Source organism: Pyrus communis, chromosome 10 (assembly GCF_041283825.1).
Source record: "Pyrus communis isolate YQ-2024b chromosome 10, ASM4128382v1, whole genome shotgun sequence".
Taxonomy (NCBI): Eukaryota; Viridiplantae; Streptophyta; class Magnoliopsida; order Rosales; family Rosaceae; genus Pyrus; species Pyrus communis.
The window spans coordinates 14,632,963-14,649,264 of record NC_142574.1 but is presented as its reverse complement, the minus strand read 5'-3'; the positions used below and the strand labels follow the sequence as shown (position 1 = coordinate 14,649,264).

Genomic DNA, 16,302 nt, shown 5'->3' with positions numbered 1-16,302 from the left:
ATTTTGGGCTAACAATTTAACCGTATCTTCAAGTGTAGGTTTTGGTTGGAAGTTTTGGAATTGATTGTTGTTCTTCCACGAAAGATTGGGATGATCTCTCCAACTTGGGTTATATGTATTGGAATACACATCATTCCTTGGCCTTTGATTGTAAGAATTCATGAGGTTCACTTGCTCTTGGACATACTCGGGGTAAGCCTCCCTAGATGGACATTGATGAGTAAGGTGGCTTGGTATGTTGCAAATGGCACACACTTCACTTGCTTTTGGCACCATGTTGAGCACGGATTCAAGCTTCTTTTCTAGGTTAGCTACCTGCAAAGAAAGATCATGATTAGAGCTTGTTTCATATACTCCAACTCTCTTACCCCTTACATCTTTGTGTTGAGCATTAAATCCCAACATCTCATAAATGTTATATGACTCTTGAGCATTCTTTTTCTTCAAAGCTCCACCTGCTGCATTATCAACAGTTGATTGACATGTTTGGGTTAGTCCATCATAGAAAATTTGCATTTGTAAGTGAAGAGGTAACCCATGGTGTGGACATTGCAACAAAAGGCCTTTAAAGCGCTCCCAACACTCATTGAAAGGTTCTCCATCATCTTGTTTGAAGTTGAAGATTTGTCCCCTTAATGTGGCTGTCTTTTGAGTGGAAAAGAACTTTTCCAAAAACTTCTTAGCCACGGCATCCCATGTGGTGAGTGAACCAGGTACTAGAGTCATTAACCAACCCTTGGCCCTATCTTTCAAGGTGTAAGGGAACACTCTCATCCTCAGATTTGCTTCACTTACTCCCTGTAAAGGTAAACCACTCACAACATTGTAAAATTCTTTAATATGAGCCAAAGGATCTTCATTAGGTAAGCCATAAAAAGAAGGAAACATATGGAAATGTGAAGATTTAAGATCATAGTTTCTAGCTTCTGTGGGCAGCAAGATGCATGAAGGTGAATTTGGTATGATTGGTTGAGCAAAATCCTCCAAAGCTCGAAGATCATCTTGGTTGCCTGCCATCTCTTCTTCTCTTTCCCAATTAAAGTGCTCAGATCCTTCACTTGTTGGACTAGACGGTTTCCCTTCCTCTTCTTCACGGACAATGGAGGAACTTGTTGGCACAAAGCTTTCCAAAGTGTTGCCCTTTAACCGTTCAATTCTTTGGCCTAATTCAGCAAGTCTATTTGACATATACTACCTGAAACAAGATAAAACAAGTTTGAATAAAAATCAGAAATCTACTTAAAATGAAAAGAACAAGTTTTAATATCAAAACAAGCAATTATAAGGGACTGAAATTAGTCCCCGGCAACGGCGCCATTTTGATTGTTGTTTTCCTTCTTCATGCTAGAATATGTTTAGTATAATGGCACAAGTAAGGGTGTCGAATCCACAGGGACTAATTGGACCTATATAATCACTTGTTTTGCAAGAACTCTTTACTAGAGAAATAAAACTAATCAATGTAGGCAGATTTGTTGTTGTAACTTGAAAGCATAAGGAAATGAAGTAAACACAAAATGAATGAATCAACAGCTAATAAAATGAGATAGTACCAATGGAGATGAAGCTAGGGATTCGATTTTACCATTGCTAACCCAAGGCCATGCTTGTTGAATCAGATTATACTCATCCATCTACCTATTTCTTGAGTTTGTTTCACTTAGATATGATCAACCATATGATGTGTGGATTTGATCAAATGTCTCTAATCATGAGCCTAATTGTGATGTGCAACTTTGGTTCCTAATCAAGAATATATAGTGCACAAGAAACTTTCACAAAACCAAAGGGAACACTCGGCAGGATGTTTGCAAAACATTCCCTTCATTCATTCACATATCCACCAAGATTATGCATGATGTGTGCTTTAATCTTGGCTAAACAACCTGTGGTTAATTCAAATGATGATCAAGCATTAAAATCAACACACTAAGTCACAATTAAAACGGAGAATGAAACAAGAAATAGATAGATTAAATGAAAATTCTGAATTAACTACATGGCAATCTTGCAAGGCTACATCGAATCCCTAGAGAGAGATTAGTTACACTTCATGTTTACAAAAGGTTTGACATAAAAATATATAACATGAGTGAACATAGGATTAAGAAGAAAGAACCCTTGAAGCAAAACTGATGTCGAAATCCCTTAAGAGTTGCCTTCGGTGTTGGTGCTCCAAGTGTGTTGTAAATGAAGGTGGAGCGGCTAAGGTTGAATGGTTTCTACGAATGGGAGAGTGTATGGAATGGAATGAAGCCAAGAAGAGATTGTGTAGAAATGGAAGGGGATTTGCGGCAAAGGGGAAGATTGGATGTGTTTGTGGTGTCTTGTGTATGAAAATGAGATGAGATTTTTGTGTATGAATGCATGGGTTTTTATAGGGGGAATGGGAGAATATGTGGGTGATTGTTTAAGAGTGAATGTGGTTGTTATGATTGAGAGTGCATGTGGATGAAATGATGAAGTAGGAAGGTGGAAATGCATGTGTTGAATTGGTGGTGCAATGATGAAAGAGTAAGTGCATGTGTGTGTGAATGGTGGTGCAATGATGAAAGAGTAAGTGCATGTGTGTGTGAATGGTGGTAGCTAGGGTGAATTATGATGAATGCATGTGGAATAAAGATGGAGAAGGTGGTGTAATGATGAAGGATTAAGTGCATGTGTGTGTGAATGGTGGTGCAATGATGAAAGAGTAAGTGCATGTGTGTGTGAATGGTGTTTCTTGATGGTTTTGGGGTTGTGATGCATGTGAATGCATGTGGCTAAGGGTTGTTGATTGGGCTAGAGGTTTTGCATGGCTCAAAGGATTGTTTGATTGGGCTAGGCCCTTTGTTTTATGTCCAAAGTGCATACAAGGCTTTCAAATTCGTCCAACACTTTGGCTCCAAGCATATGCTATCCATTCCAAGCCCAATTTTGCTCCAAAATGCTCCAAAATGCATCTTTTTGCTTCCTTAGCCATATGAACCTAAAAACACACGAAAATGGCTTAAACTACTAAAACAATTATGAATTAACAACATAGATGCACGAAAACAAGCTAAGTAAGTCGCCTAAATATGCTCCTATCAGCTACTTCTATACCTTCGGAGTACGATACGCTACAAGTGCGTAGGTAAAAGTTTTCTATGCTCAGTTTTGATTTCAGTACAACTATTTCTACGATATTATGTATACGTATTTGGACATTATGCTTTTATACATCTATTTTTGCCTCTATGTTTTTATAAAAGTATTAGATTTTAGTATTGTGCTAATGGAGAAGGAAATTATGAGCTTGGAGGCATGAAAGAGGAATAATTGCAATCCGATCATGATGGAATGGCATTCTCTTTTACGTGGCCACTTTAACTCGATTTCTTCTTGTATATGTATTTATATACATATTTTCTCCTTATTTTTGAGGATTTTACATTTAACAAGTTATTTTAAATTTCAGGCATGAATTTTTTTTTAAGGGGGGCAGATTGTAACGACCCGTTTCCAATTTTACGGTTTCTTTTTTATAATTTTAATAAGTGAAAGTACGAAAATGCCCTTCAAGGCAAATGTGTTGATTTTGTTTGATTGCCTTGTTGTGTCATGTAAGATCTATTTTCTTGATGTATCCTCGTAGTATTCATCGTTACGAATGCGTGGACGCAACCGGAACGTAATTTGGAGTTATAACAAAGGAGATATTAATGTTCAAAGTCAGGCATATTTTAGTAATTTTAACCTTCTTTAGAAGGCTCCAGAAAATCTGAATCTATGTGAAATGCCACGTGTGTGGCTGGGATGAAAGGAAAAGAAAAAAGAAGGAAGAAATGGACGGCTAGGATGAGAAGGAGAGAAGAGAAATGAGAGAAAAGAGGGAGGGAACCGACCAATCAGGAGGAAAGGAAAGGAAGTGAAATAAGGGAGAAAAGAAAGAGAGAATCGGACCTTCCCCTTAACCCGTGACCCGACCCATTTCTGGGTGATTTTCCGACGGTGAATCGTCTGTTTTTCTGGCAAATTTCATCAAACCACCACTTGGAAAACGCTTCATGACCTTCCCCTTTCCTATTACACCCCAAAAATCAAGGGATTTGGCCTTGAAATTGGGAGAACCCGCACAGTGGGGTGCGGCAATTTTGGGTTCGAATCACCAAAATTTGAAGCTAATCTTGTCAACCACCACTACCAATAGACTCCCATCAACCCCAGGAACAAAGCCCAAGCAATGGTTGAGGTGTCGGAGCTTGTTTGGAGTCGAATCAAGAACACCCATTTCAAGGGTTTTTGGCAAATCGAGGTGGATTTCAGGTGTTTCCCATACAAGTTGGACTTGGCCACAGGTATGAAAATTGTTCCCTTTACTGAGATCTTCTTGTCTATAAAATTTGGTAATTTTTGGAAATAGTTGATTTTTTTGGCGAGTCGAGGCAGCCAATCGCCACCTGTAATGGCAGTGGCCTGAGACGTCCCCTGACCTTCCTAGGCTAAATTTTAATACCCTGATTGACGAATTTCTGTCGTTTGAACCTAGTTCCATTATGGTCCGCCACTTGATTAGAATAGTAATTGACGATCCGACCGTTGGATCGTCACCAAACTTTAATACATTATAGTACGTAATATTTGAAGACTATAGGAATTTATGAATCGGGAATCTGACGTATGGGTCTTTCTGAATTGGATTTGTAAGTTCGTAAAATAAAACATCGGTCCCCACTTGGTTTTGGCAATTGACGGAGATCCAACCGTTGGATCGTAATGAAACCTTAGTGTGATGTTTTAGAAGCATAATGTGGATATTTTGAAGTTATGGATTGGAAATCCGAGGTGCGGATCGAGTTGTAGGGTTGTAGACCTTACCGTCGATCTTTGACCGACAGTTGACTTTTGGTCAATAGGTCTCAAATCATTCTAGAACGTCGTTGGGGATGTGTTTGACTGATGGTTGACTTTTGGCCAATGGGTCTCAAATTATTCTAGAACGTCTTTGGGTCTCAATTCATTCTTAGATATGGTTTGATAATTGTTCTAGGCGCCGATCGTTCGTGATGCCTCGATGTTTATGCTAGGAAGTTATAGCGCTGACTCCAGGTGAGTGGGTCTTCTTCTTTTTTATAGTGTATATATATATATATATATATGTATATGTATATGTATATGCTTTACGGTTTCCAGAAACGTTTTTATATGAACTATGCTTTGAATGCCATGTCATGAATGAATTATATTTTTACTATTTCATTACTTTTGTTATGCATTATATGGAATGATGTTGCGGAGGCTCAGGTAAGCTTCGGGTGAGTTAGCATGTGAATGATTGGTTGCATTACATTGTTATGCATAGATGCACTTACAACTCATTATCTTACATCCCAGTGTTAGTGCTCCTGCCCGAGGCCATGGTACAATCCTTCATGTGATGTTCACCTCCTGCACCGTACATCTCACCTTGGATCCAAGTTTGGTGCCAGCCCTGTCGTATAAACCACAATAGGTGGTTTCGACTCATAGGTGACCCGCAATTGTTCGTACAGCTTTCATGTGATCGTAGCACTTGAGCGTACATATTTACACCCAGCCCTATTGTACAAACCACATTAGGTGGTTCCGACTCATGTGCTGGCATAGGTTGATGAGCTATAAGTTCAGCCATACAGGTCACATTAGATGACTCAGGATGGCATATTATTTTACCTTGATTTTCACACCTGGCTTACAAGTTTCAGTGTTGAAACGTTATGACATGGCATACTTGGTTTTTACTGTCTTTGTGCATTGTTTTATATAAACTATATGGGTTTTACAGCGAGGGGTTATAACGTTTTCAAAAGGTTTTTATTAAAACTTTATTTTCTGGCCCACTCACCCTTGTTTTTCAACGCTTCAGGTTTTAGCTGCTGAAAGTTCGTATTGATGAGGATTCTTGGCGAATCTTAGTATAGGTGGCTACCTCTGAGGTTATGATCCTTACCCACACTACTGTATTTTACTTATGCTCTAACGTCGTGTGTGAAATGAGTTCATTCCCGCTCACAGTGCACTCTTGTCTTCAGGCACTTTTAGGTTTAAATTTATTCACATTTTCCACATCATTATGCTTTATGGCTTCGTCACCTTCCAGGTGTCGGCCAACACAACTCGATTAGGAATCCTATTGGACATTCCGGGTTGGGGTGTATCATATTAACTACATGAATATCTTTTTGACATTTCCAAAAAAAAAATTGACAAACCATACAAATTCTTTTTAAAGCTTTTTCACAAAGTTTTTCAAAAAAAAAAAAATTAAAAATTTACCAAAAATATAAAAATTAATATTACTTGGAATATGGGCAATTTAGTAATTACATTAGTTTTCGTTCTGATTCTAAGAAATTTTAGTGAATAGTTTCAACAGGAATCTGATTCTAACTCCTCCCCATTCCAATTCTCCCTCAATCTAACTCATCCTCAAATCAATTCCCCTTATTTTGATTACGAATTAGTAAACGAGCCTTTAAAGTACAGCTAATTTAAGCATTTTCCGAATCCCAATGCGTACATGCATAGTCTACTGATGCGAGATTTACTTGACACTCAAATTAAACCCTCGTTTGACAATTGTAGTAGAATGGATAAGTGAGGGATCGTTCTAGACCGGGGATTAGGAGGGCTTGCTAAAACCTTCTAAATTGACTTAAAAACATAAAAACTAAATTAAAATACTCTTAACAAGACTACTATGACTCAGAATGGCTTTGAAAAACTCAAATTGTCTAAAACAATCAAATTGACTCAAATAGAAGCTAGAACTTGATTTAGACGAATTTGCAATTGTTTATGACTCCAAAAAGCTTAAAGATACAAAAATAAAACAATTACGAATGATTAAGACTTAACAAAATAGGGGGGGGGGGGAAATTGTGGTTGGACGATATTAAATTAAAAAGACAAAATATAATTAAAGGCAAAATGTAAATATGAATGTGATAAAAATATGGATGATGGAATAGCCAAGGGGTTCTTCTCCACACATGTTACACTTGCAAACAAAATTGATTCTCAGTTGGTCTTTCGATAAGTTGTGAAACTCAATGCTCCAAGTTAATTAGATCCGCTTAGATTAACTTTCAGATTTCCCTAAATTCGTTGGATTGAATGGAATACGCATTACAACCAAATTATTCTTAATCAAAGTCCCTAACTATGGAATACGCATGATAGAGACATTTAACCAAGATCATTAAGTTCAACGGAAATCATAAACATCGACGAGGCATTCGTTACTATGGAATACGCATGAAACTTATGCCAAGAATTCGTTTAACGAGATTGTTTATAAGCAACCTCTACTACTTGTGAATATAAGTTCATAACGATTAGGTGAAATTCACTTATATTCTAGCGTCATATTTATGCATGAAAATTAAGCTTGCAATCTCAATGAACATACATAAATAAGTTATCAATCAAACAGTTAAACGAATTGAATCCACAACTTATGAAATTCCAACCAAACGTAATCAATTCAAAATGCAAATATAAACATAGTTTCGAATCACCCCCTAGCTAAAGGGGGGTTTAGTTCCTCATAACTTTGAAATCAAAGAAACACCTAAACATTCCAACAACTCAAACGTGAATTGTATGAACGTTTAGGCACTCTTCTCTTCCCTTCTCATACGTACAAAACAAAGAGAATTAAATTTAAACTTTGAAATCAAAGAAACACTTAAACATTCCAACAACTCAAACTTGAATTGTATGAACGTTTAAGCACTCTTTTCTTCCTCGTTGTTGTAGCACAAGGTCTAAGGTGAGCTTTGGGGATTATGTGAAGTGTTTTGGAGGGATGGAAAGTGGTTGGATAGTGGCTGCAATGAAGGAGAAAAACTGCACAGAAAATGGAAGGGGAATTGCGGCAATGGATGTGTATTTGTGTTGTGTGAAGTGTTGTGAATGGAAATATGAGATATGAATTGAATGAATGAATGCAAGGGTATTTATAGGAGTAGTGGAGGGAACATATGGTTGTTTGTTTAAGATGCAAGTGGCTAATTAATGATGGAAAAGTATGTGATTTAAAGGATGCAAAGTGAATGAATCATGAATCATTGTGGATGAAAGGTGGAAGTGCATGTGTTGATGACTAGGTTAGTGGGTGGAAATCTGAAAATGGCATATAGGAATGGGAGCTCACGGTTTGAATGTGTAAAGTGTGTGTGAATGCATGTGAAGATGCAATAAATAATGCATGTAGGGTTAGGAAATAATGAAGAAATGCATGTGAGATGTTTGGAAAGGAAATGGGAACCCACGGCAATGAAGTTGTTTTGTGTTGTGAATTATGATGAATGCATGTGAGTTAAAGAGGGAGAATGTGGTGAAATGATGAAGTAGGAAGGTGGAAATGCATGTGAGATGTTTGGAAAGGAATAAAGAATGAATGGTGGAAATGTGAGTGAATGATGTGCATGTGTGAGAATGCATGTGGAATTAAGAGGAGTATGGAAGTGAAATAAATGAATGATATGTTAAGTGATAAGTGAATGATATGTGGTGAGTGATAAGTGAATGGTTTGATAAGTGATAAATGAATTAGTTTAAAGGGCTAGGGTTTAAGTACATAGAATGGGCCTAAAATAGGTTGGTTTGTATGGCATAATGTGTTTGATTGGGCTAGAGCCATTGTTTTGTGTCTTCAAGTGCATACAAGGCCTTCAAATTCGTCCATCCTCTTGGCTCCATGGATAAGCTATCCAATCCATGCCCAAAAATGCTCCAAATGGCCTCAAAATGCACTTTCTTGCTCCCTAGGCCCTTAGAACCTGAAAACACACAAAAGAAGCATAAAGGACTAAAATAACGAGAGAAACATAACGTAAATTCACGAGAACAAGCCATTTAAGTCGCATGAATATGCTCCTATCAAATACCCCCACATTTAGCTTTTGCTAGTCCTCGAGCAAAACAGAATAAAAAGAAATAAACAAAACGACACTAAACACGTAAAACACAACCTAAACCTTCCAACAACCGTCTTAGGGATTTCCAATGCACATGACAAGTTAAAAATCATCATTCTCACAGATTTTAGTCATCTTCACATTTAAGTACATTCTTAATCATATTCACCATATACTAGTTCACAATTAAGCATTTAAAACCATGTTTTGAATGTAGTAACATGCCTTAGAGAATTTGCTCAATTCCTTTCAAGATATGCACTCAATTTTTACTCAGATTTTCTAACTACACACCCTAATCTAGTCATATGTGAGAAGATTGATATAAACATGAAAACGACACTCACATATATGTATCACAAAGAACGCAAATTCTGGAGTTAATAATCAAGTTTAGATATGATCTCATGAATGGAATGCTACTACTTAGACGCGAGAACCAGTGACACCATAAGCTCATACCACGTTCAAACTCCACAAATTGAAATACACAACACTCAAGATAGAAGTCAAGGGTTGTAACGGGGCTTGGGGTATGTGGATAAAGAAGGGATATGGAAAACAAAGGTTCTTAAAGAAATAGTGAGCAAAGCATTTTAATCAACTTAGAATTCACTTTTGAATGAAAACTCAACTTTTGAACAAAAAGGGAGAATTTAGACAATTTACGCCCAGAATTGGTGTTTTGGAACCTTTCTTCAATCACTTATTCTTTTCTCTCTTTTTTTTTTTTTTTTTTTTTTTTTTTTTTTTTTTTTCTTTTGAATCTCAAAACAAAAACACTTAAACATTCTCTCCCCCACACTTATTTTCTTTCATAATGTAACTCAAAAGGAATTCAATTAAGTCATGCTCACTATCTTTTAAGAACAAGGGTAAGGACAGTCATATTCTAGGTTAGGTGAAGATAAAGTGGGTAAACAAAGAACATGGGTTAACATGGCTCAACGGGGGTAAAACTTACAACATATACGAAATATGGGAAGCGAGGCTATTTGGCTATGGTGGCAACTACACAACTTCATCTTGATATATGTTATGCAAATCAATAACATGCTTTGAATGAAATGGGCATGAGTTCTAGCATTTGGAACTATATGATGAAACGCCTTCTAAGTAGTAACCAAGCAAAGAATAATGAGATCATGCAACGATTTTAGAAAACAAGAAATCACAGATTATACTCTCCAAAGAACGTTATAGGCTCAAGTCTCTCAGGGTTGTAGCATTTGTTTGAGTTCCTTCCTTCAGGCATGTTACAAAAACTAAATTTTCTTTTATGATTGCATGTGAAGTTATACATTATAACCATAACCAAGCATATACCAAGAGTAAATCAAACTTTTCTCTATGTTAATAACTCTTTTTAACAGTCATGCAATTACAAACCAAATCCTTATCATTGTGTTGGAAGGTATCCTATGACACAAACACACACACACAAACAACTTTAAAACAACTCTTTTTGGGTTTTTCAAAACAATTTTTCAAATTTTTATGGGATTTTCGAATTTTTAAGACAAAACACACTAAAACAGTTTTAAAACAGTGAGAAACAACATGTGAAGTGATAGATGATAAAATCCAACGAATTTGCATCAAATATACTTAGTTACCTCCCCACACTTAAATCAAACATTGTCCTCAATGTTTTAAGCATAGATTCACACAAAGCATAAGTAAATACACAAAAAGCACTTAAACATACTAAACATGGCATAATGTAATTAACAAAGAGAAGAGTTTAGAGACACAAATCTGGTTATAGAGTGTAAATTCCATCTTCTCTTTGTTGATTGCATTGAGGCTTGATCTTGATGATTCCACAGGCTTACTCTTGAACTGGTTTCTGCCCATCGTTGATTTTCCTTTGTGCTACTTCTTGAACTGGGCAGCAGGATGGTTCTTTTGGTCTCCCCCGAAGGTCTGAGCCTATCCCTTTTATCTGTTTCTTTGTTCAATCTTTCCAATTCGTATTGAAAAGGGTTGGAGGATAACTCAGCCTATGTTTGTCTCCACATGCTTCAATGTATCATTTGCACTTGCCTTACTCGCTCCCCTTTGCAGAAGTGGTCCCTTCTCCGGAAGTGTATCAACCGTTGAAGATGACTACTCGAGAGCAACGCTAGGTAAGCAATCAGGAATAGATTCCAGGCAGTTGGCTCCAGAACGGAAGACTGACTCCAAGTGCCGGCTGATTGCTTGTTTTACTTTGCCATGCGAGTAAGAACAAGGACAAAGAAAAAGACAGGGAAAGAGCATGATATGAGATACTTTTGCTTTTGACCTTGATGATATGAGATACCTTTGCTTTTGAAGAAGCGGTGAATGAATCAGCACATGTATTTGTTGTGATGTTTCCTCCTGGGTCATATGTACTCCAGGCATCTGGTATCATCTTTGGGGAAAAAGAAAGAATTGAGTTTTTCGAAAGGCTTTGCTGGGAGTACGCCCTCAGAGGTGAGAGAGAGTTGGGCATTTTTCTTCAGGTTTGTCCTGCCATAAAAGACGAAGGTCGACATATATAGAGATAATATCAAGTGGTGGTACTTTTTACCTTTGTCGACAAACGTTTTGATCCCGCAAATCTGGCTTTTTGAAATAGTGGCGCCTCTTCGATCTCTGAACACACCTCTTCGATTTCTGAGCAGGCGCCCCTTCGCTTTCTGAACGACACGTGGTAGTGCAGATGCGGCTCCTTTTGACAAAGCTGCACGCATCTTCTGAAAAGCAGAGAAAGCGTCGCCGAACTTTGCGCTTGTCTGAAAAGAAGAAATCTTTTGACAAAGTTGAACGCGCCTTCTGAAAAGCCGAGAAAGCGTCGCCGAACTTACGCCGGAAATTCCGGCTTTTTGAATTGGTGGACGCGTCGCCTTGGCTTTTTTATTGAGCTATCGATCACCACAACAAACACACTCTGAAGAAAATCGACTCCGGCCCTTTGAAATTTAACTCCATCCCTTCTCTTTGAACACTTTTGAAAAATGGCAAACTCATCGAACCTTAGCTTGGAATTGAGCCTTAGCAGTGATACGGGCGCGCCGCGTCAAGGTAACGTATGGCGCCCTTCTTTCTTTTCTTCTAACGGTCCTCTCACAGGTGAAGACTCCGTGATGCAGGACGCCACAACAGCTACAATAGTAGCTAGGAACCTCCTCACTCCGAAAGATAGTAGGCTGCTGTCAGGACGGTCCGATGAGCTGGCCGTTCAAGAGTCCCTCGCACTTAGTGTTCAGTGTGCGAGTTCTGTGTCCAACATGGGCCAACGCCTGCTTGCCCGCTCCCGTCAGGTGGAATCATTGATGGCAGAGGTGGAAAGTCTCAAGCAGGAGATCCAGCAGCTGAAGTATGAGAATAGAAGTTTGCACGTGCTTGCAAACAACTATTCGACGGGCATGAAGAGGAAGCTTGATGAGCTGCAAGAGTCTGAAGGTCGGATTCACAGTGACCGTCAAAGGTTCTCGTCTTTCCTCCAGAGGCACCTTTTTCCTGGCTCGTCCAGCGCTTGGCCAAGTATTGAGGCCTGGAATGCTCTATCTTCGATGCCTTCTGCTCCTATGCCTTCTGTTCCTACGCCTTCCGCTCCGATGCCTACTGTTCCTACGCCTTCCGCTCCGATGCCTTCTGTTCCTACGCCTTCCGCTTCAAGAGTAAAGCCACGTAGTGGGGCCTCAAGCAAACACCCTTTGTGAAGCACCATCTTTCTTTGTTTAGCAGTGCCTATCAATAAATCAAACATTTTCTCAATGTTACAATCATAGACTCACACAATTAATAAACAAACAAACAATAACAACTAAACAACCTAACAAGGCAGACACCAAAATGACTCAAATGACTCTAAAAACACATATTTTTGGGTTTTTCAAAAGAAATTTTTTTTTTTTTTTTTAAATTTTTATCAAATTTTCGGAGTTTTATACCAAGACACTATAAAACACACTAAAACACTCTAAAAACGCTTAAAACAGCAAGAAACAACATTCTAAGTGAAAGGTGAATAAATCCCACGAAATTCATGCAAATACAAATTGTTTACCCCCCCCACACTTAAATCAAACTTTGTCTTCAATGTTTTAAGCAGAAAGTCACAACAGAGCAAGCAAATAAACAAATACGAGAAAGAAAGCAAAGTAAAGGCAGTAAAGAAAAAGAAAGGAATAAAAATAAGTCTCTTAAAGGGGTTTCCAAGTTCTTCTCTATTCGGATGCATGGGTTGCCTCCCACGAAGCGCTTTCTTTTACGTCTTGCAGCCGGACGGTACCTCCGTTTAAGCTTGACTAGGTTCCACGGCATGGAGGGGTACCTCTTCCACGACATGCTCCTCAAACATCTCGTAGTAGGGCTTCAATCGATGCCCATTCACTTTGAATTCTTGCTGCGTCCTTGAACTTTTGATTTGCACTGCACCATGAGGGAAAACATTAGTAACAACAAACGGGCCAATCCATTTAGAACGCAACTTACCAGGAAACAAACGTAGGCGAGAGTTGAAAAGTAACACTTTCTGCCCAACTGTGAAGGTCTTGGTTCGAATCATTTTATCATGGAATGCTTTGGTCTTGGCTTTGTACATCGGGGCATTCTCATAGGCTTCATTCCGAATCTCCTCAAGTTCATTCAATTGGAGCTTCCTATGAACTCCCGCTGCATCTATGTCCATGTTGAAAATCTTCACGGCCCAATGTGCCTTGTGCTCTAACTCTACGGGCAAATGACATGGCTTACCATAGACGAGCCGAAAAGGTGACATCCCAATGGGTGTTTTGTATGCCGTACGATATGCCCACAGTGCATCATCTAAACGTAAGCTCCAATCCCTCCTTGTTGGTCCAACGGTCTTCTCCAAAATTTGTTTGATTTCTCGGTTAGACAGCTCGGCTTGGCCATTTGTTTGAGGATGGTAAGGTGTGGAGACCTTATGGTTGACATGGTACTTTCTTAGCAACGCCTCAATGGTCCGATTGCAAAAGTGAGACCCTCCATCACTTATGATTACTCTCGGCATTCCAAACCTAGCAAAAATGTTAGTTTTCACGAAATCTGCAACCACCTTAGAATCGTTAGTACGGGTGGCTTTTGCTTCCACCCATTTAGAAACATAATCAACGGCAAGCAAGATATAAGTGAAACCATAAGATGGAGGGAAAGGGCCCATGAAATCAATGCCCCAAACATCAAAAATTTCAACATTAAAGACAGGGGTTTGCGGCATTTGGTCCTTGGTACCTATGTTACCCATTCGTTGGCAACGATCACAAGACATACAAAAGGTTCTAGCATCCCTAAATATAGTCGGCCAATAAAAACCACACTCTAAAACCTTGAGGGCAGTGCGTTGTGTGCCAAAATGACCACCACATGCATATGTGTGACAAAAGCTTAGAATTGAGTGAAATTCAGAATCATGCACACATCTACGTATAATTTGATCTGAGCAATACTTCCACAAATAAGGGTCATCCCAAACATAGAAACGTGCATCATTTTTAAGCTTATCACGTTGGTGCTTGTTTAGTTCATTTGGAATTTGTTTAGCCACCAAGTAATTCACTAAATCTGCATACCATGGTTCACTTACCTCAATGGAAAGTAGCTGCTCATCGGGAAAAGTTTCAGGGATAGGTACGGCATGTTCATGCTCCTCGTGGATCATTCGGCTTAAATGGTCAGCCACTACATTCTCGCTTCCTTTCTTATCCCGGATTTCAATATCAAATTCTTGAAGAAGAAGAATCCAACGGATAAGCCTCGGCTTTGCTTCCTTTTTCGTGAGCAAGTACCTCAAAGCTGCATGATCAGAATAAACGATTACTTTAGTACCAATTAAATATGAACGGAATTTATCTAAAGCAAAAACCACAGCTAGAAGTTCTTTTTCCGTCGTGGAGTAGTTCAATTGGGCATCATTGAGAGTCCGAGAGGCATAGTATATGACATGCGGCCGCTTGTCTCTTCTTTGTCCTAGAACAGCTCCTAATGCATAGTCGGATGCATCGCACATGAGCTCGAACGGAAGGCTCCAATCTGGAGGTACAATAATGGGGGCTGAGACTAGCTTCTCCTTGAGTTGGTTAAATGCCGAATTACACTCTTCATCAAACTTGAATGTCACATCTTTTTGAAGCAATCGGCAAAGAGGGTTGGACATCTTGGAGAAGTCCTTGATAAAACGCCTATAGAACCCTGCATGGCCAAGAAACGAACGTACCTCTCTAACCGAAGTAGGAGAGGGTAAGTGACGTACAAGGTCTATTTTCGATTTATCTACTGCAATTCCTTTTTCTGAAACAATATGTCCTAAAACTATACCTTGTTTCACCATAAAGTGACATTTCTCCCAATTCAAGACAAGGTTAGTTTCAACACATCGTTTCAAAATTAAGGTCAGATTATCCAAGCAATTATCAAATGAACTCCCAAATACACTGAAATCATCCATGAAAACCTCAATGATCTTTTCAACAAAATCGGAAAATATACTTACCATACACCTTTGGAAAGTGGCCGGTGCGTTGCATAAGCCAAATGGCATGCGACGATAAGCAAATGTTCCAAAGGGACATGTGAATGTGGTCTTCTCTTGATCATCCGGGGCTATCACAATTTGGTTATATCCAGAGTATCCATCAAGAAAACAGTAAAAAGCATGACCGGCTAACCTTTCGAGCATCTGGTCGATGAATGGCAAAGGAAAATGATCTTTCCTAGTCATGGCATTTAGCTTCCGGTAATCGATACATACCCGCCATCCAGTCTGAATGCGTGTAGGCACGAGCTCATTCTCATCATTCTTGATAACAGTTACTCCGGACTTCTTGGGAACGACTTGAACTAGAGAGACCCAACGGCTATCGGAGATAGGGTAGATCACTCCGCAATCTAAAAGCTTGATTATTTCCTTCTTCACCACTTCCATCATCGGAGGGTTGAGACGGCGTTGAGCCTCTCGAGTTGGTTTAGCCCCCTCCTCAAGAAGTATACGGTGCATGCATGTGGTAGGGCTTATTCCTTTAATGTCGGCCAAAGTCCACCCTATGGCCGTTTTGTGTTCTCGCAGCACCCTCACAAGCTTCTCCTCCTCCATTGCCGTGAGACTTGATGAAATGATGACGGGCAATGTTTCGCCTTTTCCCAAAAACACATACTTCAAATGGTCTGGCAACGGCTTAAGTTCAAGCGATGGTGCCTGAACAACAGAAGGTAGCATCTTAGTGGAAACTGAATTTGAAAGTGAGAGTGGAACCTTACCATATTGTTGTGGCAATGACTCAAGGGCTGCCACAACCTCAATTATTTCTTCACTAGAACCCATTGCAAAGAATTCCTCCTCCTTGCCATGGCCTTGCATTGGCCCAAATCCTTCATTTTTGCGCTC

The 16,302-nt window shown here is 39.1% G+C and overlaps 1 non-coding gene across 1 annotated transcript; it reads left to right on the top strand.

Moving 5' to 3' along the window:
• The first annotated feature begins 532 nt into the window (after window positions 1–532).
• Window positions 533–643, top strand: LOC148693555 (small nucleolar RNA R71). The gene has a single exon (XR_015952805.1). It is a non-coding gene; the product is annotated as a small nucleolar RNA R71 (small nucleolar RNA).
• The last annotated feature ends 15,659 nt before the right edge of the window (window positions 644–16,302 follow it).